General features: G+C 43.3%; 1 non-coding gene across 1 annotated transcript; it reads right to left on the bottom strand.

Annotated features, from left to right (window-relative positions):
* Positions 1-20,265: 20,265 nt before the first annotated feature.
* Positions 20,266-20,340, bottom strand: Trnat-cgu (transfer RNA threonine (anticodon CGU)). Its single transcript has one exon. It is a non-coding gene; the product is annotated as a tRNA-Thr (tRNA).
* Positions 20,341-22,964: the final 2,624 nt, after the last annotated feature.

The following is a 22,964-nucleotide window of genomic DNA, read 5'->3' as shown; positions in this document are numbered from 1 at the left end:
TCCTAAGGCCGTCAGTAGTTCCAATGGAATGTTGTCTACTCCCGAGGCCTTGTTTCGACTCAGGTCTTTCAGTGCTATGTCAAACACTTCACGCAGTATCGTATCTCCTATTTCATCTTCGTCTACATTCTCTTCCATTTCTATAATATTGTCCTCAAGAACATCGCCCTTGTAGAGATCCTCTAAATACTCCTTCCACCTTTCTGCTTTCCCTTCTTTGCTTACAACTGGGTTTCCATCTGAGCTCTTGATAATCATACAAGTGGTTCTCTTTTCGCCAAAGGTCTCTTTAATTTTCCTGTAGGCATTATCTATCTTACCCCTTGTGAGATAAGCCTCTACATCCTTACATTTGCCCTCTAGCCATTCCTGCTTACCCATTTTGCGCTTCCTGTCGATCTCATTTTTGAGACGTTTGTATTGCTTTCTGCCTGCTTTTAAATTCAATATTTGTTCTGTTACCCAAGGATTTCTACTAGCCCTCGTCTTTTTACCTAATTGTTCCTCTGCTGCCTTCACTACTTCATCCCTCAGAGCCACACATTCTTGTTCTACTGTATTTATTTCCCCCATTCTTGTCAATTGTTCCTTTATGCTCTCCCTGAAACTATGTACAACCTCTGGTTTAGTCAGTTTATCCAGGTCCCATCTCCTTAAATTCCCACCTTTTCGCGGTTTCTTCAGTTTTAATCTACAGTTCATAACCAATAGATTGTGGTCATCTGCCCCTAGAAATGCCTTAGAATTTAAAATCTGGTTCCTAAATCTCTGTCTTACCATTATATAATCTATCTGATACCTTCTAGTATCTCCAGGATTCTTCCATGTATACAACCTTCTTTTATGATTCTTGAACCAAGTGTTAGCTATGATTAAGTTATGCTCTGTGCAAAATCCCACCAGATGGCTTCCTCTTTCATTTCTTACCCCCAATCCATATTCACCTACTTTGTTTCCTTCTCTCCCTTTTCCTACTCTCGAATTCCAGTCCCCGATGACTATTAAATTTTCGTCTCCCTTCACTGTCTGATTAATTTCTTTTATCTCATCATACATTTCTTCAATTTATTCATCATCTGCAGAGCTAGTTGGCATATAAACTTGTACTACTGTAGTAGGCATGGGCTTCGTATCTATCTTGGCCACAATAATGCGTTCACTATGCTGATTGTAGTAGCGTACCCGCACTCCTATTTTTTTATTCATAATTAAACCTACTCCTGGATTACCCCTATTTGATTTTGTATTTATAACCCTGTATTCACCTGACCAAAAGTCTTGTTCCTCCTGCCACCGAACTTCAATAATTCCCACTATATCTAAATTTAACCTATCAATTTCCCTTTTTAAATTTACTAACCTACCTGCCCCATTAAGGGATCTTGCATTCCGATCCGTAGAACGCCAGTTTTCTTTCTCCTGATAACGACGTCCTTTTGAGTAGTCCATGCCCGGAGATCCGAATGGGGGACTATTTTACCTCCGGAATATTTTACCCAAGAGGACGCCATCATCATTTTCACCATAAAGTAAAGCTGCATGCCCTCGGGAAAAATTACGGCTGTAGTTTCCCCTTGCTTTCAGCCGTTCGCAGTACCACCACAGCAAGGCTGTTTTGGTTAGTGTTTCAAGGCCAGATCAGTCACTCATCCAGACTGTTGCCCCTGCAACTACTGAAAAGGCTGCTGCCCCTCTTCAGGAACCACACGTTTGTCTGGCCTCTCAACAAATGCCCCTCCGTTGTGGTTGCACCTACGGTATGGCCGTCTGTATCGCTGAGGCACGCAAGCCTCCCCTTCAACGGCAAGGTCCATGTTCATGAAGGGGAAATATGCCATATTAATAACTAATTGTTTCACAGAAGCTGTTGGTTGGTAGTAGTTTATTTTACCGGACTACTTTCGGGTGCTGCCCATCATCAGTGGTATCTACATTATAGAAAAGATATTTCTCACAATTCGTTACTTAGTCTGTATGTAGTAGTGTTTTATGCACTTATGAGTTTTTAATTCCTCGTAACGTGACATACCTTATACGTACACTAAGGTGACGTAAGACAAGGGACAGCGATATGTACAGTCATGGTAAATAGTATCCGAACGACCTGAATTGCATTTCGCCTGATTTGCATGCAACCCGCATAACGCAGCTGTCCAGCAGGTCCTCTAATCGCTCCTCAGTACAGTCGTTTGACTATTGAAAATGGTTCCAACAAGTCACCACTAGAAGACACTGCTCTGTATAGCAATAACTCAAGATGTAAAGTAATACCACGATACTACAAATATCAGGGAACACCTTATCACAGATAAGTCTGTCCTTAAGGTTTGTAAGCTCACATTTATTACAATAAATGACATACCTTAAATGTTACCACTCGCATTATTGCGTCAGATAGGTAATGCACGTAGTAAGTTCGTCGTATTCATGATTTCCTGTTCAAAGTAACATACCGTACTTATTATTTAACACAAAATGACATTAAAAATTTAAGTTATTCACGAGCAGCTAGTTGAGAATATGTATGAACTTCAAATGACGAACCGTCTCGTTCTGCATATAGATTCAAACCCAGGTCATGCAGACTAAGCAAAGATTTCGTGACTGACAGAAACTAACACTCATTCCTGACTAGGCATACAGAGACTGAAATACCTCGATTTAGCAAATATCAACTTTAAATTACATAACGTAAATATTTTTAACGGACGCGAATTCCTACCCAGCATCTATTGCCCCTGTTAACGAACTACGAGAGATGTTAAATATTGCTTCTTCACAAGTAACTTACTTGAAAGGCCGTGAGGTAAAACATTATGTTGGATAGCGATTCGAACCCAGAACCTAATAGGATTGTTATCGAAGCACAATCAACTGTGACATATCGGATTTTCTCGGCAGTAGCTAGATGTTTTAACTAAAATGACGAGATGAAACATTAATTTTTTCCTTCCCAGGACTCCAACCCGGCACCTATAGCTGTTATATTCTAGAGAAAACTAACGTTAAATATGGGTTTGTTACACCAGCAGCGAGATGTGAGCATGTTTGAACTAGAAATAATACGACGAAGAATTCAGTACTGACTGGTAATCGAACTCCACACATATCGTTGAGTACACACAAAGAGACGTCAGCTACCGAAGTTTTCTCCATCAGCAGCTCGGAATAACATCCTTGAACTTACAGTGACCTCGTAAATAGTTCTGTGTCTCACTGGAAGTCAAAAACGTCAGATATCGTTAAGTGTTGACAATGAATGAAAATACATTAAAAATCAAAACTATTATCCACCAGCAGATAGATGTTCTCATGCTAGGGCTTGATAATACATAATGAAAACTTTAGTGCCGGGCCAGGATTCGAGCCCATTCAAGCGCAGTATATGGAGATGTTGAGGAATCTGCAGTTTTGAACAAACAACAAATTGTAGTCGAGCTGTATTGTCAGGAAATAGTCAAATGCTGCGTTAAGCTCGGTATGAGTTGCATTCCCAGTTCAGAAACAAATTTTATCGACATACAGAAGCTCAAATAAAAGCTGGAATAAGTGTCTACATAGCACTGGTTTCGTTACTAGAAATAATTAACTAGTATAAGAAAGGTTACTGGTGATAGAGTTTCTACATGTCGCCATTCCTGACTTTATTGTGGTTCAACCTAACGTCTACTTGGTAGAGAAGGAATATCATGTTTAATCTGAATTTCAGACCGCAATGCCATTATACCTTCTTCACTTGGCGTTGCCAGACGAGAATAGAATCTGTCTCTTCCTATCAAAAACCATCGTCAGAAGTTGGAATCTAACCCGAAGCACAAGTATACGAACCTATCATCAGTCCAACAGATCAACAAATTCTGTTCTCTGTGACTCATTTTTCTATCGTAATTCCGTTGCGCCACACTGGATGAGAATTCTAACACACAGGCTCCCTGTAGTGGTTTGCAGCATGTTCAGTACATTCATTTACTTGGTTGACCGAATCTCCATGAACTAGCTGCCTCGGCAAACCATTGCATACATTCGGCTATATTTTGTAATCACCGAAATAAAATCACGTAACGGCCACCTACACAGAACTGCCAACAGTGTAGGAAGAGTTCCTTTCTACTTGAGCTACTCTATTGCGCTATCTGTTTGTTGAAAACGTCGTGCAGTGCAAAAGAAAAGCTGTAACTGTCTCTCACTCAGAAGTCTAGATCCGGCCATATGCAATACCACACAGCACGGTGGAATGCAGAAGTTCTGGAGGAAATGTTATTGACTTCTGTAGGTGCTGTAGCTATGTGTGAGCTAGTAGCATAATGATAAGCGTCGCGCGCATTAGATAAGATGTCGCGAGTTTGAGTACTTTCATTGCTACGTTTTTTAAAACGCAGTTCTGCTGTCTGCTGAAGTTATCAATCTAATGTAACTTTGAACATACACTACTGGCCATTAAAATTGCTACACCAAGAAGAAATGCAGATGAGAAACGGGTATTGATTGGACAAATATATTATAGTAGAACTGACATGTGATTACATTTTCACGCAATTTGGGTGCATAGACCCCGAGAAATCAGTACCCAGAACAACCACCGCTGGCCGTAATAACGGCCTTGATACGCCTGGGCATTGAGTCAAACAGAGCTTGGATGGCGTGTACAGGTACAGTTGCCCATGCAGCTTCAACATGATACCACAGTTCATCAACAATAGTGACTGGCGTATTGTGACGAGCCAGATGTTCGGCCACCGTTGACCAGACGTTTTCAGTTGGTGAGAGATCTGGAGAATGTACTGGCCAGGGCAGCAGTCGAACATTTTCTGTATCCAGAAAGGGCCGTACAGGACCTGCAACATGCCGTCGTGCATTATCCTGCTGAAATGTAGGGTTTCACAGGGATCGAATGAAGGGTAGAGCGACGGGTCGTAACACATCTGAAATGTAACGTCCACTGTTCAAAGTGCCGTCAATGCGAACAAGAGGTGACCGAGACGTGTAACCTATGGCACCCCATATCATCACGCCGGGCTATATGCCAGTATGGCGATGACTAATACACGTTTCCAATGTGCGTTCACAGCGATGTCGCCAAACACGGATGTGACCATCATGATGCTGTAAACAGAACCTGGATTCATCCGAAAAAAATTACGTTTTGCCATTCGTGCACACAGGTTCGTCATTGAGTACACCATCGCAGGCGCTCCTGTCTGTGACGCAGTGTCAAGGGTAACCGCAGCCATGGTCTCCGAGCTGATAGTCCATGCTGCTTCAAACGTCGTCGAACTGTTCGTGCAGATGGTTGTTGTCTTGCAAACGTCCCCATCTGTTGACACAGGGTTCGAGACGTGGCTGCACAATCCTTTACAGTCATGTGGATAAGATGCCTGTCATCTCAACTGATAGTGATAGGAGGCCGTTGGGATCAAGCACGGCGTTCCGTATTACCCTCCTGAACCCAACGTGCTGACATGATTGAAGTTTCCAACCGATTTCTCATACACAAACAGCAGTTGACCGGCGTTGCCTGGTGAAACGTTGTGATGCCTCGTGTAAGGAGGAGAAATGCGTACCATCACGATCCGACTTTAATAAAGGTCGGATTGTAGCCTGTCGCGATTGCGGTTTATCGTATCGCGACATTGCTGCTCGCGTTGGTCGAGATCCAATAACTGTTAGCAGAATATGGAATCGGTGGGTTCAGGAGGGTAATACGGAACGCCCTGCGGGATCCCAACGACCTCGTATCACTATCAGTCGAGATGACAGGCATCTTATCCGCATATCTGTAACGGATCGTGCAACCACGTCTCGATCCCTGAGTCAACAGATGGGGACGTTTGCAAGACAACAACCATCTGCACGAACACTTCGACGACATTTGCAACAGCATGTACTATCAGCTCGGAGACCATGGCTGCGGTTGCCCCTGACGCTGCATCACAGACAGGAGCGCCTGCAATGGTGTACTCAACGAAGAACCTGGGTGCACGAATGGGAAAACGTTATTTTTTCGGATGAATCCAGGTTCTGTTTACAGCATCATGATGGTCGCATCCGTGATTGGCGACATCGCGGTGAACGCACATTGGAAGCGTGTATTCGGCATCCCCATACTGGCGTATCACCCGGCGTGATGGTATGGGGTGCCATTGGTTACACGTCTCGGTCACCTCTTGTTTGCATTGACGGCACTTTGAACAGTGGACGTTACATTTCACATGTCTTACGACCCGTTACTCTACCCTTCATTCGATCCCCGCGAAACCCTACACTTTAGCAGGATAATGCACGACCGCATGTTGCAGGTCCTGTACGGGCCTTTCTGGATACAGAAAATGTTCGACTGCTGCCCTGGCCAGCACATTCTCCAGATCTCTCACCAATTGAAAACGTCTGGTCAATGGTGGTCCAGCAACTGGCTCGTCGCAATACGCCAGTCACTACTGTTGATGAACTGTGGTATTGTGTTGAAGCTGTATGGGCAGCTGTACCTGTACACGCCATCCAAGCTCTGTTTGACTCATTGCCCAGGAGTATCAAGGCCGTTATTACGGCCAGAGGTGGTTGTTCTGGGTACTGATTTCTCAGGATCTATGCACCCAAATTGCGTGAAAATGTAATCACATGTCAGTTCTAGTATAATATACACTCCTGGAAATTGAAATAAGAACACCGTGAATTCATTGTCCCAGGAAGGGGAAACTTTATTGACACATTCCTGGGGTCAGATACATCACATGATCACACTGACAGAACCACAGGCACATAGACACAGGCAACAGAACATGCACAATGTCGGCACTAGTACAGTGTATATCCACCTTTCGCAGCAATGCAGGCTGCTATTCTCCCATGGAGACGATCGTAGAGATGCTGGATGTAGTCCTGTGGAACGGCTTGCCATGCCATTTCCACCTGGCGCCTCAGTTGGACCAGCGTTCGTGCTGGACGTGCAGACCGCGTGAGACGACGCTTCATCCAGTCCCAAACATGCTCAATGGGGACAGATCCGGAGATCTTGCTGGCCAGGGTAGTTGACGTACACCTTCTAGAGCACGTTGGGTGGCACGGGATACATGCGGACGTGCATTGTCCTGTTGGAACAGCAAGTTCCCTTGCCGGTCTAGGAATGGTAGAACGATGGGTTCGATGACGGTTTGGATGTACCGTGCACTATTCAGTGTCCCCTCGACGATCACCAATGGTGTACGGCCAGTGTAGGAGATCGCTCCCCACACCATGATGCCGGGTGTCGGCCCTGTGTGCCTCGGTCGTATGCAGTCCTGATTGTGGCGCTCACCTGCACGGCGCCAAACACTCATAAGAACATCATTGGCACCAAGGCAGAAGCGACTCTCATCGCTGAAGACGACACGTCTCCATTCGTCCCTCCATTCACGCCTGTCGCGACACCACTGGAGGCGGGCTGCACGATGTTGGGGCGTGAGCGGAAGACGGCCTAACGGTGTGCGGGACCGTAGCCCAGCTTCATGGAGACGGTTGCGAATGGTCCTCGCCGATACCCCAGGAGCAACAGTGTCCCTAATTTGCTGGGAAGTGGCGGTGCGGTCCCCTACGGCACTGCGTAGGATCCTACGGTCTTGGCGTGCATCCGTGCGTCGCTGCGGTCCGGTCCCAGGTCGACGGGCACGTGCACCTTCCGCCGACCACTGGCGACAACATCGATGTACTGTGGAGACCTCACGCCCCACGTGTTGAGCAATTCGGCGGTACGTCCACCCGGCCTCCCGCATGCCCACTATACGCCCTCGTTCAAAGTCCGTCAACTGCACATACGGTTCACGTCCACGCTGTCGCGGCATGCTACCAGTGTTAAAGACTGCGATGGAGCTCCGTATGCCACGGCAAACTGGCTGACACTGACGGCGGCGGTGCACAAATGCTGCGCAGCTAGCGCCATTCGACGGCCAACACCGCGGTTCCTGGTGTGTCCGCTGTGCCGTGCGTGTGATCATTGCTTGTACAGCCCTCTCGCAGTGTCCGGAGCAAGTATGGTGGGTCTGACACACCGGTGTCAATGTGTTCTTTTTTCCATTCCCAGGAGTGTATTTGTCCAATGCATACCCGTTTATCATCTGCATTTCTTCTTGGTGTAGCAATTTTAATGGCCACTAGTGCAAATCAGTTTCCGCTGGCAGCTAATGTCATCATTAATTCCATTGTGCCTTGATTGATTAATAATGGCTGCGGGATCGAAACTGTGCTCTTTCAGACATTTCCGAAAGAACAGACTCCACTTATTTAATTAAGGTGAGGACATCCAATTGGTCACTTCAGTGCATATGCGCAGCACACATGAACTCTTACGGGATCGGTGAAATGCAGCGAGTAATGAGGATAATGGGCGAGGGACTCTATATTAATTGTGTGTGGATAAGTAGAGAATTTGCGTCTGACGGGAAGTGCGCTAGGGCAGTCGGAGCAGCGTGCAGTTGAGATGGCCACTGTGGATGGCGCATTGGCCAGCACATCTGTTTAGTAAACAGGAGACGTGGTTTCGAATTCCAGTCCAAAACAAGTTTTCAACTTGTCCATTGATTTAAGTCAGTGCCCACTGGCAGCTAATGCCATTAGTTCCTATGTGTCTTGATTAATTTCATATTTTATTGTTATAAAAGTCTGAAAGTGCTGAACGGCATCAAAAAGTCTGTACGAGGTTTAAGCGTTACCCTCGTCCCCTCTACCCCCAACATAGATGCTGATGATGAAAAATATTTTGAACCCCACCCTAAATCCCACACCCCATAACCGAACGTTGGGTCCGTGCTCCGGCAGTCCATAGTAACTGAGTACGGCTGTGAGATGAGCTAACTGTGGAATGTGGGCCGACAGTTCTTACGGTGCGGAGCGAAGTCGAGCGGATCTGGCGGTGGCTGGACGCGGTTACATCCTGCTCCGAGCCGCAGATGCCGCCGTTTCTTTCTCCTCCCTTCTTGCTGCATTAGAAAGTTCGATACATTGCAGGCTACTTCCACGTAAAAAAGGAGTCCAGTCTGTAGCTATTGTCCAGTCCCGTACAGTCTGTAAATGTTTCTCAGCTCTCACATAACGCTGCTGCGACTAGGTCTTTCAACTGCAGATGTACTTGTAATTACCACGGAAGAGAGAGCACTTCGTGAATTATTCTGGTAGAAAATAGCGAATATTATGAGTTTTTTTTTAAGTTTACGGTGCTATATAAATGTAGAAAGAAGCGACAGGTAAAAAAACCTAGAAGACTTTTGTGGGAGCAACCGACTGTGAATCCAGCCTTCTGGGCGTTCTATTTAGGTTTTACAAACTTTTCCAGTCTGTATGAGGATTATTGCAGTGACAGAACCCCGGGACAGCACTGGCTAAGTGATCTTGAGGGACAGTCCTGCGACAATAGTTGCAAAATTTTCCCCAGCCAGCGGACGATGGCGGCTTTGCAGATTGTAAGATTTTTCTTTGAGTAACAGTTCAATGTGACTGCGTGAATAGTGCAGCTCTATGTCTGTATTGATGATGGTAAGTCTGCGAGACGTTAAGGGTGACCATCTTACAGGTTCATAGTATAACTCTATCAGAAAAGTACATGACCGGCTGACAAATATAGCGTTGTCATCCGTGCAGGATTCTAAAACAACCCTTCAGTATTCTTATCATAAAACCCTACGGAGCTATTAAACTGTGAACCTCATTTGACAATTAGAAAATGTAATCTATCGAACGGTTCAAATGGCTCTGAGCGCTATAGGACTCAACATCTGAGGTCATCAGTCCCCTTGAACTTAGAACTACTTAAACCCACCTAACCTAAGGACATCACGCACATCCATGCCCGAGGCAGGATTCGAACCTGCGACCGTAGCAGTCGCGTGGTTCCGGACTAAAGTGCCTAGTGACCGCTCGGCCACCGCGGCCGGCATAATCTATCAAAAATGGCTCTGAGCACTATGGGACTCAACATCTGTGGTCATCAGTCCCCCTAGAACTTAGAACTACTTAAACCTAACTAACCTAAGGACATCACACACATCCATGCCCGAGGCAGGATTCGAACCTGCGACCGTAGCGTTCACGCGGTTCCAGACTGAAGCGCCTAGAACCGCATGGCCACACTTAATCTATCACTTCGTGTCACTTTCACAGATGACTTCCGGTGATGAAAATTATATACGTTCAAGGATTAGAACCGTGTATCCTCAGACTGTGTAGCAGTGCGTAGTCACAATTTACAGGCCTTGACCACGAGGACGGGTACGACTGACAATACGCAGTAAATAAACAGGTTGAGAGATATTGTGTACCATATGAGGTCATTTCAGTAGGCTCATTATTGAACAGTTAATGTGAAAAACTTACGCACCTATAATAGCCGCAAAATAATCTGAAACAACTTTCAAGAGCCTAGTATGCCTGCCGAACACGATGTTGACGGCGGTGTTGCACCAGTGAGTGTTGTATACACCATGAGGTCCTACGAAAGACAGCGTACTATTAGGCCAAAGACGTACATAATTTTCGACATAGTCTTCTTTTAGGTCAAAGAATTAAACTTAGCGTTTTCCTCGGACAATACATTCCATCCTTGCATTACGATCCCGAAAGATCTAAAAATACCCATCTATGAATGCAATAATACTTTCAGTGCACTAACAAACGTTTGCCAGCCACAAATTTATTTAGACGGTGAAATAGGTACACATCAAAGGTTGCCAAATCTGGAGAATAAGGTGAATGTTATAGCATTTCGTACTTCAGATTCCTCAGTTGCTCCGTAACTGCAGCTTTTTGGTGGATAGGTGCATTGTCCTGTCATTTTTCTTCTGCAATGCAGGCTTCTTCTCACGAGTTATTTTCAACATTTTGTCCCAAATTACCTACATAGTATTCGCTAGTTATTGTTTTACCCATGACAAGATATTCAAAAATAAAAATCTTAGGAACGAATAGCTGTGCAAGTACACTGGTTTCCACCCGCAGCTTTTATTAGTGGCTCATTTCTGGCGTGAAGTGGTGGAAAAAACATTATCGTGAAGTGGTGGAGAACTATGTCACATGTAGTGCCAAATTGGTTCAAACACCTTCGCCAGCTGCGATAGGCACTTCAAGACAAAGAATGTTTGTGACAACATGATGAGCCAGTTTATTCGTCTGAATGAAACATGCGCATTACGAGTACTTTAAAACGCTCTACAATCAAAATTATTCCACAGACAGAGTTGCACTTATCTCACGTTATTGAGACCCATGAACATCATCACAAACTGCGACCTTCCACCTTGCTCTCGTAATAACAGTACGACTGGTTCACGCAAGACGAATTTTACACATGTAGTCGAAACTGCGTTTGCAATTCTGCTGCAGCTTCAGATAATTCTTACAAGTATATCGGATTTAGCTCATAAGTACCAACAGGGCGACAAGTAATTCAAACATGCGCCCCTCAACGCATTACATAAACTTTAACGTCTAAATATTGACTTAAAGGCAATTTCCATCTCAAATAGTAATAATAATAATAATAAAACATTATTATAAAATACCTTTACTACTACATAAAGATAAGTGATTATTTAAGTTTCTTAACAAAAATTGCGAAAAGTAGTTCACCAATTTACTTCAAATTTGTACACGATACTCTGATAAACGTTCGGACTGACATAAACTACACATTTTTAATATATAGGGTGGTCCATTGACAGTGACAGGGCCAAATATCTCACGAAATAAGCATCAAACGAAAAAACTACAAAGAACGAAACTCGTCTAACTTGAAGGGGGAAACCAGATGGCGCTATCGTTGGCCCGCTAGATGGCGCTGCCATAGGTTGAACGGGTATCAACTGCGTTTTTTTTTTAATAGGAACCCCCATTTTTATTACATATTCGTGTAGTACGTAAAGAAATATGAATGTTTTACTTGCACCACTTTTTTCGCTTTGTGATAGATCGCGCTGTAATAGTCACAAACGTATAAGTACGTGATATCACGTAACATTCCGGCAGTGCGGACGGTATTTGCTTCGTGATACATTACTCGTGTTAAAAAATAGTTCAAATGGCTCTGAGCACTATGGGACTTAACTTCTGAGATCATCAGTCACTTAGAACTACTTAAACCTAACTAACCTAAGGACATCAAACACATCCATGCCCGAGGCAGGATTCGAACCTGCAACCGTCGTAGCAGTCGTGCGGTTCCAGACTGTAGCGCCTAGAACCGCTCAGCCATTCTGGCCGGCACCCGTGTTCAAATGGACCGTTTACCAATTGCGGAAAAGGTCGATATCGTGTTGATGTATGGTTATTGTGATCAAAATGCCCAACGGGTGTGTGCTATGTATGCTGCTCGGCATCCTGGACGACATCATCCAAGTTACGTTATTTAAGGAAACAGGAAGTATTCAGATACATGTGAAACGTCAGTCACGACCTGCAACAAATTATGAGGCCGAACTAGGTGTTTTAGCTGCTGTCGCGGCTAATCCGCACATCAGTAGCAGACAAATTGCGCGAGAATCGGGAATCTCAAAAACGTCGGTGCTGAGAATGCTACATCAACATCGATTGCACTCGTACCATATATCTATGCACCAGGAATTGCATGGCGACGACTTTGAACGTCGTGTACAGTTCTGCCACTGGGCACAAGAGAAATTACGGGACGATGACAGATTTTTTGCACGCGTTCTATTTAGCGACGAAGCGTCATTCACCAACAGCGGTAACGTAAATCGGCATAATGTGCACTAATGCGCAACGGAAAATCCACGATGGCTGCGACAAGTGGAACATCAGCGGCCTTGGCGGCTTAATGTATGGTGCGGCATTATGGGAGGATCACGGATAGCATTTTGAGCAGTTATTGCATTAATGTGGTATGTACAGGTAATCAAGCTGTAACGGCATGCGTTCTCAGAAATGATAAGTTCATAAAGGTACATGTATCACATCGGAATAACCGAAATAAAATGTTCAAACGTACCTACGTTCTGTATTTTAATTTAAAAAACCTACCTTTTACCAACTGTTCGTCTAAAATTATGAGCAATATGTTTGTAAAACTTTCTGGCAGATTAAAACTGTGTGCCCGACCGAGACTCGAACTCGGGACCTTTGCCTTACGCGGGCAAGTGCTCTACCAACTTTTTTTTTTTTTTTTTTTTTTTTTTTTTTAATATTTAGGGCCTCCCTTCTCCCCTCACAGCCCTTCCAAACGCTCACCTTGCTTTGCCTTCTTCGGCTAGCCTCTTTGCTTTTGTCTTTTTTATTATTATTATCATTGTTATTATGAGTCCATCCTTCTACCAACTTTTTTTTTACTTTTTTTATTGTATGTACTTTTTTATGTTTTTGATGCCAAGTCCTCATTTTTCCTACTTTTTGCGAGTGCTCGACCACTTTTTCTTGTTTTGTATTTTTTTGTTTTATTTTATTTTTTTATTTTTCTTTTTTTATTTCGGCTTTTTAATTTATTTTTTTTCTGTAAGCTGGATGTCTAAATTACCTTAGCTAACAGAAATGAGAAATAAATGTTTCTTCTTAATATTAATTAAAGGTAATGAATATTCCTCTTGCTAATGGAAAGATAAGTATATTAAAATAAACTGATACGTGAAGTCTCTCATCTTCATAAGGAAAACATAAAATCTTGCAACCCCTTGAAGAACGTTTTTTTAGAACTTAAAACTTCCTCGTGTATGGCATAAGATAATTAAAAAAAAAAAAAATACAATACATAAAACTTGATGTCTAATTTCTTATATGAGGATATAGTCCTGTGCGTCTTGCCACGGACTTGATTTCTTTTCTGCTGTGTCTCGTGAAAGGATCGAAGACATTCCGGTTCCAGGTATCTGTAATCGTGCAAGGCTGACATCTCTGAATTCCGTACCAATCTTAATCTGTCTATTGTTCTCTGTTTAATTTTATTCCATGATTCTATTTAGGAAGCATGCGTAATTTTTTTTGTAGTCTTTTGTCCGCATGAGATGATGGTGCTGAGTCGTTAGATACACCCAATAATCTTCTTTGCTTTTATTTTCTGCCTTCAAGATATAGTGCACAGTGTGCCCTTTTAGCCAGTTAACAGCATTCCTTTTCGTATCAGGGTATGGCACTGCGTCTGGAGTCAGAAAATCTGCGGCGGTGAAAACGGTTGGAGATGTTCTGTTAACGGTCGCTAATTTCTGCTTAACTATATGCCATATGTCTCTTACTCTTTCACACACGAATCGGTGTTCTTCAGTGTCAAGAAGGTTACATGACGCGCACAAGGGCGAATTTGTGAGATGTATAGCGTGCAATTTGGAATTAGTTGAAATTTTCCTGTTGACTGCATTATACCAAGTTGCTTTCACCTTAGAGGGTAAGTTCCGATCGTCGAGATTTTTCCAAATTGCAGACCAGTCGTTGTTGGGGTATTTTCTTTCAATAATATTTCCGTCCTTAGCTTCCATCAAATATGTATAGATGTCCTTTACTCTCTTCAACTGCTGTTCTGAGAGCCTCGAGGAGATATAACTGTACTCAACGAGAAAAGTTTTCAGGTGACAAAGACCAGCTGGTATATGCTTCACATCTATAGGCGGCTGCATGCTTGTTGGAGCAATTTCATTCAGCAAGTGGGCCGTTAAGCTGTCGGGCATCTGTTTCCATTGCTTGCACATTCGACACACATATAACGCTCGTGACCTGTAACTGACATCAACAAGGTTTAAACCTCCTTTCCTTGTTGGGAGTGTTAGTGTATTGAACTTCACTTTGAAAATGTTGCCTTGGCATACAAAGCTTCCTATCGCGGATAAAATTCTTCTGGCTGTTTCTAATGGCATCGGAAAAGCTTGGACAACATAGTTAAGTTTGGATGTTATATACACATTTACTAGTTTGATTTTCTGTATCTCGTCCAGTTGCCTCATACTGTTTCCTTGTACAGATGCTCGTATGCTTGCAAGTAGTTTTTTATAATTGACGGCAATAGTGTGTTGGATGTTGCTCCTAAATTCAATACCCAAACATTTCAATGTGGATACTTCCGTCAATTGTCCCCGATTTTGCATGGATATTCCTCTGCCTAGGTTCATGATGCCTGACTTCCTTTTATTTAGTTTGGCGCCAGAAGCAAGTTCATATGTGTGTACAATCTGAAGAGCTTTCGCCACTTCATCTTCATTTATAACCAGGACGCCCACATCATCTGCGTAGGCGTTGCACACTATTTTCTTGCCGTGTATATGCAGTCCTTGCAGGTGATGCGTGAGTGTCGCGAGGAGAGGTTCTATTGCTATTGCGAAAAGGGCCATTGACATTGGGCAACCTTGACGTACGGATCCAGTCAATTCAATCTCTCTACTTAGTTGTCCGTTTATCATTATTCGTGCTACACTGTTTTTCAGAATTTGTTGAATAATCCTCACGAATCGTGGTGGGAATCCCATTACTTCCATGATACCAAGAAGATACTTATGATCGACCCTATCAAACGCCTTCTCGAAGTCTAATGACACTAAAGCACATTTTATTCGGCATACATTTGCGGTTGATATTATATCCCTATATTCGCATATATTCTGATAAATGTTTCTGTCTTTGCCTATACATGTTTGGTACGTGCCAGTTACAGAGTTAATAACCATTTTTATTCTTCTTGCTAATACGCGGGCCATAATTTTGTAATCACTGTTGAGTAATGTTACTGGGCGAAGGTTTTCAATCGCTTTGCTAAGTGAGTTTTTAGCAATTAGAACTATGATCCCTTCAGGAAATTCTTTGGGAGCGGCAACAGTGCCACTCATGATTTCGTTGTACATACATAGCAACTTGCTTTTCATTTGTGGCCAGAACACTTGGTAGAATTCCACGGGGATACCGTCAGGTCCTGGAGACTTATTTTTAGGACTCTGTGCTATTGCGTCTTTCAATTCGTCCTCTTCTATTTCGGCCATGAGATTTTCTACTTGCTCTGTACTGATTCGTCCTGATACGTTTCTAACAAGATCACGCCGCGCCTCGTCGACGGTAGGTTTGGTGGACATCATATCTGAGATATATTTATGAACAGCGTTTTGAATTTCATGCTGTTTTGTGTGCCTGGTCCCATCAGGTAACTTAACTTCTGTCAGTATTTTTCTGTTTCCTCTCTTATTCTCACGCATTACATGGTACATAGCCGTTTCTTCCCCTTCTACAATGTTGTGTAGTCTCGCTCTGACTTTAAAACCTTCTGACTGTCGCCGCTTCAGCGCCAAAAGTTTTGCTTTGACTTTCTGAATCCGGATAAAGTTCTCCATTAATCGTGTGTCCAAGGTGTACAGGTCTCTAAGGCAGCTAAAATAAAATTCAGTCGTCTTTTTAATCCAGAAACTTTTCTGTCGCGAGTAATCCATCAGCATTCTTCTTATTTTAGGCTTCGCACATTGTAACCACCAAGCTATGGCAGAACTGTATCGCGGGAATCGTTTCTCGCATTCTTGCCACACATTAGTAAATGCTACGCGACATTCCTCATCTTGGAGATGTGTAATGTTGAGTTTCCATATGCCCCTCGCTCGGTAAGTCTCTTGTTTTTCCAAATTTACTGTGGTGATGTACGCGGCATGGTCAGAAAACATAGTGGGCCAGACCTCAGACTGGAGTACATGGTTCTTAAGGTTGGACGACACGTAAATTCTGTCTAGCCTGCTTGCTGAGTGACTGTTAAAATATGTGAAACCGGCCTGTGCGCCATGGGTATGTTCCCAGGTATCGGTTAACTGCATTTGGTGGACTATTCTTTCCAGTTCTACGGACTTGTTGAAATTCGGTGTCTGGTCTTTCGGGCTAAGTACAGAATTAAAATCGCCGGCTAGGATTATATAATCTTGACGTGTACCGAAGAGATGAACGATTTCCCTTCTAAAAAAATCCGCTCTAGCACGCCTGTTATTGTTGCCTGACGGTGCATAAACGTTGATGATGCGGGCATTGTTAACAGTCACTGCAACCCCTCTGCTGTTTTCTAGTTTTGCTATTTGTGTGACACGGATGCCTTCTTTCGTGAGAATTGCGGTTCCCAGCTCTGCACCGTAACCGGGGTTTATTGTGGCGTTGTATCCACGTATCTTCTCTAATTTAATATCTGTTACTTCCTGTAACAGTAGTATATCAACGTCAGCAGCGTATAGAAAGTCTTGCAGATGTTGTAAATGCAGGGAGGAGCGTATCTTATTAATGTTCAACGTAGCGATTTTGTAGGCTTGCGTTGCGTTCATATTGTCCTATTCATTACCGAAGTCAGTATTCGTCATACGAAGTGCTGTCGGAGGAAAATCCTTTTTCACATGTATGTTCCGGCAATGATGTATTCATCGCCTTCAGTTGATCTCTTGGGGCAGAAGTCTGTTCCGTTCCTCCAGTTTCGTTCAATTCTTCATCTTGATGCATTTCATCCGATTCATCAGCCCAGGTTTTGTGTTGATTAGCTTTCGATGTCTCTTTTTCTGCATTTCTAGTATCAGGGAAAACCTTGTCTGCATCGAAATTTACTATCAGCTTCAACCTCTCGTTTGACGACTGCTCCGTTGACATGGGGCATGGTGTATTTGATTTGGCTTGCAAGGGGTCAGGTGCCTGCATACTCAGAACCGGATTACGATGTTGTTCTTCATGCAGTTTGTTGCTAATCTGCTTTGCTTTTTCTCGCAAAGGGGGTGCCAGTTGTTCAGCTCCCTTATGAGCTAGTCTCCTCTTTTTATGTTTCCTTGGAGGACTGACTCTTGGGGAGGTTTCATCGTTTTCCATTACATCTTGGGTTTCTTGCGCTCGGTCTTGTTCTCTGGCAAGTGATGGGTTGATTTCCTTGTGGTTTTCTGGAGACTGCTCATTCTGAAGGACTATAACCGGTTCAGGAGTTTGTTCTATTTGAACAGAGATATGTGGTTCTTTTTCTTGACTCTTTGGCTGTGTTGTCCCCGTCGAGTCGCTAACTTCCATTATCACTTCATTGTCGCGAGCTGCATCATCCTGGATAGCGTCCCGAGTAGCGTCAGGAGCGTCACGCGTATGGAGTTGTCCAGCGGCTGCCGCTGCGTAAGTTAAAGGCAACGTTGACATGGCAGGGGGTCTCACTGCTTCGCCCGCAGGTAGCTGGGCCACTCGGCGTTGTATACACTGCGAGCGGACGTGGCCTGTGCCGCCGCAAGACGCGCAGGTTCTTGGCTGCCCATCATATATGACTATAGCCCGATAACCACAAACATTTATATACGAGGGTATGTGCTTGTGTAAATCCACTCGCAGTTGCCTGATACCATTCAAGACGGGGAACTTGTGAGCAACAGACCACTTTTCTGCAAAATTGCTAATTATTCTCCCATAAGGAGCTATCACGGAATTGATCTGCTCAGCGGTGATTTCAAATGGTAGCTCAAAGATACGGACAGTTCTTAATCCAAAGCCAGCATGCGTAACACGAACTTCACTAACATTGCCATCGTGATGTTTGAACTTAAATGTTCCGCCACTAGATTCAACAATTTTGTCACACAATTCCGTGTTTTTAAGCTTGACATACACAATACTACTCACAATTGAAAGGTGAATACCTATAATATCCTCAAACGAAATTTTCACAACTTCTTCTAACCACGTCTCAATTTCGAAAGAATTCGGTCTCTGCCCTTTCTGGTCAAAAACAAATTTCAATGTGTCTCTCCTATTAGGCTGATCCATCTCTCCTTCTAATATGAATCCATCAAGAGTCTCAAATAACGCAGTAACTACTGCAACAGGCGCTTGACTTACCGAGCGGAGCGCAGCAGACCGCAGCGCACAGCACACGCCGGAGGTCCGCACACCACGGCCGCCAAAAGCCGACTGACATAAACTACACATTTTTAATATATAGGGTGGTCCATTGACAGTGACAGGGCCAAATATCTCACGAAATAAGCATCAAACGAAAAAACTACAAAGAACGAAACTCGTCTAACTTGAAGGGGGAAACCAGATGGCGCTATCGTTGGCCCGCTAGATGGCGCTGCCATAGGTTGAACGGGTATCAACTGCGTTTTTTTTTTAATAGGAACCCCCATTTTTATTACATATTCGTGTAGTACGTAAAGAAATATGAATGTTTTACTTGCACCACTTTTTTCGCTTTGTGATAGATCGCGCTGTAATAGTCACAAACGTATAAGTACGTGATATCACGTAACATTCCGGCAGTGCGGACGGTATTTGCTTCGTGATACATTACTCGTGTTAAAAAATAGTTCAAATGGCTCTGAGCACTATGGGACTTAACTTCTGAGATCATCAGTCACTTAGAACTACTTAAACCTAACTAACCTAAGGACATCAAACACATCCATGCCCGAGGCAGGATTCGAACCTGCAACCGTCGTAGCAGTCGTGCGGTTCCAGACTGTAGCGCCTAGAACCGCTCAGCCATTCTGGCCGGCACCCGTGTTCAAATGGACCGTTTACCAATTGCGGAAAAGGTCGATATCGTGTTGATGTATGGTTATTGTGATCAAAATGCCCAACGGGTGTGTGCTATGTATGCTGCTCGGCATCCTGGACGACATCATCCAAGTTACGTTATTTAAGGAAACAGGAAGTATTCAGATACATGTGAAACGTCAGTCACGACCTGCAACAAATTATGAGGCCGAACTAGGTGTTTTAGCTGCTGTCGCGGCTAATCCGCACATCAGTAGCAGACAAATTGCGCGAGAATCGGGAATCTCAAAAACGTCGGTGCTGAGAATGCTACATCAACATCGATTGCACTCGTACCATATATCTATGCACCAGGAATTGCATGGCGACGACTTTGAACGTCGTGTACAGTTCTGCCACTGGGCACAAGAGAAATTACGGGACGATGACAGATTTTTTGCACGCGTTCTATTTAGCGACGAAGCGTCATTCACCAACAGCGGTAACGTAAATCGGCATAATGTGCACTAATGCGCAACGGAAAATCCACGATGGCTGCGACAAGTGGAACATCAGCGGCCTTGGCGGCTTAATGTATGGTGCGGCATTATGGGAGGATCACGGATAGCATTTTGAGCAGTTATTGCATTAATGTGGTATGTACAGGTAATCAAGCTGTAACAGCATGCGTTCTCAGAAATGATAAGTTCATAAAGGTACATGTATCACATCGGAATAACCGAAATAAAATGTTCAAACGTACCTACGTTCTGTATTTTAATTTAAAAAACCTACCTTTTACCAACTGTTCGTCTAAAATTATGAGCAATATGTTTGTAAAACTTTCTGGCAGATTAAAACTGTGTGCCCGACCGAGACTCGAACTCGGGACCTTTGCCTTACGCGGGCAAGTGCTCTACCAACTGAGCTATCGTAGCACGACTCACGTTCGGTACTCACAGCTTTACTTCTGCCAGTACCTCGTCTCCTACCTTCCAAACTTTACAGAAGCTCTCCTGCGAACCTTGCAGAACTAGCACTCCTGAAAGAAAGGATATTGCGGAGACATGGCTTAGCCACAGTCTGGGGGATGTTTCCAGAATGAGATTTTCACTCTGCAGCGGAGTGTGCGCTGATATGAAACTTCCCGGCAGATTAAAACTGTGTGCCCGACCGAAACTCGAACTCGCTGCAGAGTGAAAATCTCATTCTGGAAACATCCCCCAGGCTGTGGCTAAGCCATGTCTCCGCAGTATCCTTTCTTTCAGGAGTGCTAGCTCTGCAAGTTTCGCAGGAGAGCTTCTGTAAAGTTTGGAAGGTAGGAGACGAGGTACTGGCAGAAGTAAAGCTGTGAGTACCGGACGTGAGTCGTGCTTCGGTAGCTCAGTTGGTAGAGCACTTGCACGCGAAAGGCAAATGTCCCGAGTTCGAGTCTCGGTCGGGCACACAGTTTTAATCTGCCAGGAAGTTTCATATCAGCGCACGCTCCGCTGCAGAGTGAAAATCTCATTCTGGGAATATGTTTGTAACTATAACAGCGCCATCTACCACAAAGCGAAAAAAGTGGTCCAACTAAAACATTCATATTTCTTTACGTACTACACGAATCTGTAATAAAAAATGGGGGTTCCTATTTAAAAAAACGCAGTTGATATCCGTTTGACCTATGGCAGCGCCGTCTAGCTGGCCAACCATAGCGCCATCTGGTTTCCCCCATCAAGCTAGACAAGTTTCGTTCTTTGTAGTTTTTTCGTTTGACGCTTATTTCGTGAGATATTTGACCCGGTCACGATCAATGGACCACCCTGTATATGCAGGATGTTTCAGAAGTGATGGTCAGTATTCAGGGACGTGAAAAGAATGGTCATTCGAAACAAAAAAGTCGAATAAACATGGGCTCTAAAACGCATATCTTAAGAGCTATAAGCAATTCTTAATCTTCGATACTCTGAAGCCATCTCTTCTACTACAAGCTCTTTGCTTTCAATATTTTGGGAATTGGCAGAATGGACCAAAACAAGAAAAAAAAGGTTCTGTAAACATGTGGTCTAAAATACATATCTTACACGTTATGAGCACTTGTTCACTAGAAGAGTTGTGTTTCAAAGTAGCGAAGATGAACAAGTGCTCATAGCTTTAAGATATACATATTAGAGCACACTTTCACAGGAAATTTTTTTCGTCTTTTGGTCCATACTATGACTTCCCAAAAAATGGAGAGTAAAGAGCTTACAGTAGAAGAGATTTATTACACAGTATCGAAGATCAAGAATTGCTCATAGCTCTTAAAGTACGCGTTTTAGAGCCCATGTTTACTTGACTTTTATTCCTGTCATATCGCTGAATACTGACCATCACTTCTGAAACACCCTGTTTATATAACTATACAAGGGGCAATGTTGTTAGCAAATATTTCGATGACTTTTTGACTTATTTACTTCAGACTTTTACAGAATACTCTAATAAACATTCAGACGGGCACAGGTTACATATTTTTTAACATGCATATTATATGAATATATACTTAAAATCTATAATATTTTATAATGACAAGTCGATGTTTCACGTCGTTACCAAGAATCTCAAAAAGTTCTTGACCGATTTACTTCCAATTTTCGCACATTAGAGGAGAGAGGGGCATTTTGCGACGGGGGTAAATTTCAACATCTGCATTTTTTCATGCAGTATCTCATCAGGTACTGCTATCGTATGGAGGCACTTTTAGCTGCGTGGTATTCTCACTGTGATGGTCAGAATCGGCGCGAGAGATTTTTTTTTTTTTTTTGTGTTCTCTTTCTTTGATCGAAATCGTCATCGGTGAGTAACCGTTTATAGTATATATAACAACACGTTCAGTGACAAACATTAGATTTCAAACGTGATAAATATTTAGATTTTGTAGTTTAACAATGTAATAACTGATTTTAGTTTAAGGTCATTGTCATGCTGTTTACTTGTGATTTATATGGTGGTACGAAGCGGGGCATGTTGCAACACGGTGTTGCAACGTACCCTGCTCTTGGTTAGGTCGAATTTTTATGACTGTTGGATAGTGTAATGCTTTTATTTTACTTGCTCTTTTCTTTTACTTTTACTCCGTCTAATTTTTTACTTCCAGGTAAAGAAAATGAGTTATTACAAACGCAAAACAGAAAAAGGTTAGACACCTTTAGACATGATCCAGAGAGCAGCCACTTTGGTTTTGGAAAATGGAGGAAAGGGCGGTTATTCTATTAGAAAAACTGGAAAAGAATTTAATATGTGCTTCTGTACTCTCTCTCGATTCATCAAAAAGAAACAGGAAACAGACGGGAACGTTACTTGTGGGTACTCTAAACACATGAAAGTGTTTTCAGACAGCCAGGAAAAAATATTCAGGGATCATATCGTGAGATCCAGCGAAATTATGTTCGGTTCGATCAAGGAGGAAATACGAAAACTGGCGTATCTTTGTGCAAAATATTTTAACTTGAAAATGCCACCATCTTGGGCACAAAAGAAAAATTTGGAAATTTATGGTAAGGTCTTCTGGGACCAAACTGCTGAGGTCATCGGCCCCTAAG

The sequence above is a fragment of the Schistocerca serialis genome, chromosome 3 (genome assembly GCF_023864345.2).
Source record: "Schistocerca serialis cubense isolate TAMUIC-IGC-003099 chromosome 3, iqSchSeri2.2, whole genome shotgun sequence".
Taxonomy (NCBI): Eukaryota; Metazoa; Arthropoda; class Insecta; order Orthoptera; family Acrididae; genus Schistocerca; species Schistocerca serialis.
This window is presented reverse-complemented; position numbering and strand designations above follow the sequence as displayed.